Source organism: Girardinichthys multiradiatus, chromosome 12 (assembly GCF_021462225.1).
Source record: "Girardinichthys multiradiatus isolate DD_20200921_A chromosome 12, DD_fGirMul_XY1, whole genome shotgun sequence".
Classification (NCBI taxonomy): Eukaryota; Metazoa; Chordata; class Actinopteri; order Cyprinodontiformes; family Goodeidae; genus Girardinichthys; species Girardinichthys multiradiatus.
The window spans coordinates 606,421-609,908 of NC_061805.1; positions in this window are offsets into that span (position 1 = coordinate 606,421).

Consider the following 3,488-nt stretch of genomic DNA (forward strand, 5'->3'; position numbering starts at 1 on the left):
AAATGAGCAAATGTCAAAGATTCTTTTGGAAGAATTCAATTTTGTTTCTATTAATGTTAGGTGAATGATGTAATTAAATCAAAAGTATTTTGTTTAAGGGTATGCACATTAATGCAACCAAGTTGCTGAACCTGTTTTTCCGTGTTAGTTGGTCAGTAGAACAAGTTACACATTAATGGTAAAAGAGTTCTGTCAAAAACAAATAGTTTAAATTACAAAAATCTGGAATTTTAACATGGTTGTGGACTTATTGGGAGCCATTGGATGGCAAATTTGACCCTTTGTTTACAACATTATTTCTAAAGGCTTTTCATTGAATGCAGATCACATGCAGATAAGGTTGAAAATAACTTTACAACATGCTCAAAAATCACTGTGACTTAATATAGCAGAAATCACTCTAGATGAGGGTGGAAATTATGAACATCAGAAAAATCTCTGCAATGTGATGGACAAACATGTTCTGTACACAACCAACTAAAACAGTTGCAGAGAACTGGACTCTTATGAATGGATTCAAATCACAATAACCAATTATGTCAGGGTGAGTGCATCCAAAAACCAAACTTGACAAAACATGAACTAGAAGACAAAAACTAAAGCATGACCAGGAAAACAATAAACAGAAGCATGATTCCAAAACTGAGAAACATATAAGAAAAAAAACAGAAATCAAACAACTCCAAATCATAATAAATTCTGTTTTGCATGGCACCATGCAATGACATTAGTTGAGAATTGGCGAGTTAGGAACTGAGATCTGACTAGTAAAGCAAAAATCTGTGCAAATTGTAGAAAAGCACACAGTTGTAGACTGGAGGTCTGAACTCAGATCAGCTTGCCGCTGTGGAAGATTAAAGTTTGTTTTTAATGGCCATTTTAAACTCGTCATAAATATCATAATAATACTGTCTTATCAGTTGCCTCTTTTCTTTGTGCCTGTGTATACAGGTTTACTTTATGTTCCTCTGTAGTTACATGTTTGTGTGTGTGTGTGTTTGCTTTGCTGTGTCTCTTTGGATGCTGTTGTCTGGCTTGTGCTTTAACTAGTTATGACACCCAGTCTATTTCAATCAGTGTTCCAGCTGCACCACTGGAATCTGTGTGGCTGCGTTGAATAACACAAACATTCTGCTTTATGATTTCTTGGGGATTTTATATGCATATGTATATCTGTGTCTTTGTGTGGTTCTTCTCTGGATTTGTCTTTATAAATGGGTTGGAAAATAACGCCTCTGCACACAGCCTCTAAAACGAAATCGAATCTTTAATGTTGCATTTAGAGTAAATCAGGCAGGCAGAGAAACAGGCAGCTGTTCCCTTGTGGCCTTAATGTGGAGTCTTAGGAGAATACCCATATGACCTGCTCTCTGCTAAATGCACTCTCATATTAATATTTTAAAACCATCCATAATGCTGCAGGAAAGAGGAGAGATCCAGAAGGAACATGAAGAGACATACATCAATTTGAAAGCGGTCTTTCCTTCACCATCTTCAAATAGAGGGATATTTCGCCATTAGACCAAATAGTTGAGCTTCTCAGATGCATACAAACTATTACTCCCTTTCTCTGGCTTGCTCACACAAAATGCACCAAAAGGCATTAGCCGCCATCTGAGTGGAGAGGTGCTGGCCTGCTCTGATGAATGTTTTTATGTGTGTGTGTGTGTGTATGCATGGTTTCAGAGAGTAAATCACTTGTGACAATATTCCAAGTCAGTTTTTTTATTTTTTATTATCTTAAGTATTCCAATATTGCTGTCGTGAAAACACAGCTGAAACATTGACAAGATAATGTATATCCCACTACACAGAAAAATATCTGTCAAATTGAGCAGCTTCTATTAATTAAATTCATTTTAGTTACATTGAGCCTATACAGAACAAGTCGTCTCAAAGCAATTCATAAAAAAAAAAAAAAAAATACAACCAAACATACAAATTTCAAGTCAATTACATACATTAAAAATTGATCCTAGTCATCAAACAGTGCAGTCAAAGTCTGCCCCACGGAAGTAAACTGGGAGCTGGTTCCACAGGAAAGGAGCCTGATAACTAAAGGATCTGCCTCCCATTCTACTTCTAGAGACTCTAGGAACCACCAGTGAACCTGCAGTCTGAGAACAAAGTGCTCTGTTAGGAACATATGGACCAATCAGATCTCTGATGTATGATGGAGCTACAGGGGTTGGACAATGAAACTGAAACACCTGTCATTTTAGTGTGGGAGGTTTCATGGCTAAATTGGACCAGCCTGGTAGCCAGTCTTCATTGATTGCACATTGCACCAGTAAGAGCAGAGTGTGAAGGTTCAATTAGCAAGGTAAGAGCACAGTTTTGCTCAAAATATTGAAATGCACACAACATTATGGGTGACATACCAGAGTTCAAAAGAGAATTGTTGGTGCACGTCTTGCTGGCGCATCTGTGACCAAGACAGCAAGTCTTTGTGATGTATCAAGAGTCACGGTATCCAGGGTAATGTCAGCATACCACCAAGAAGGACCAACCACATCCAACAGGATTAACTGTAGACGCAAGAGGAAGCTGTCTGAAAGGGATGTTCGGGTGCTAACCTGGATTGTATCCAAAAAACATAAAACCACGGCTGCCCAAATCATGGCAGAATTAAATGTGCACCTCAACTCTCCTGTGTCCACCAGAACTGTCCATCAGGAGCTCCACAGGGTCAATATAATCGGCCGGGCTGCTATAGCCAAACCTTTGGTCACTCATGCCAATGCCAAACGTCGATTTCAATGGTGCAAGGAGCGCAAATCTTGGGCTGTGGACAATATGAAACATGTATTGTTCTCTGATGAGTCCACCTTTACAGTTTTCCCCACATCCGGGAGAGTTACGGTGTGGAGAAGCCCCAAAGAAGCGTACCACCCAGACTGTTGCATGCCCAGAGTGAAGCATGGGGGTGGATCAGTGATGGTTTGGGCTGCCATATCATGGCATTCCCTTGGCCCAATACTTGTGCTAGATGGGCGCGTCACTACCAAGGACTACCGAACCATTCTTGAGGACCATGTGCATCCAATGGTTCAAACATTGTATCCTGAAGGCGGTGCCGTGTATCAGGATGACAATGCACCAATACACACAGCAAGACTGGTGAAAGATTGGTTTGATGAACATGAAAGTGAAGTTGAACATCTCCCATGGCCTGCACAGTCACCAGATCTAAATATTATTGAGTCACTTTGGGGTGTTTTGGAGGAGCGAGTCAGGAAACGTTTTCCTCCACCAGTATCACGTAGTGACCTGGCCACTATCCTGCAAGAAGAATGGCTTAAAATCCCTCTGACCACTGTGCATGACTTGTATATGTCATTCCCAAGATGAATTGATGCTGTATTGGCCGCAAAAGGAGGCCCTACATCATACTTATAAATTATTGTGGTCTAAAACCAGGTGTTTCAATTTCATTGTCCAACCCCTGTAGATCATTAAGGGCTTTACATGTGAGGAGGAGAACTTTA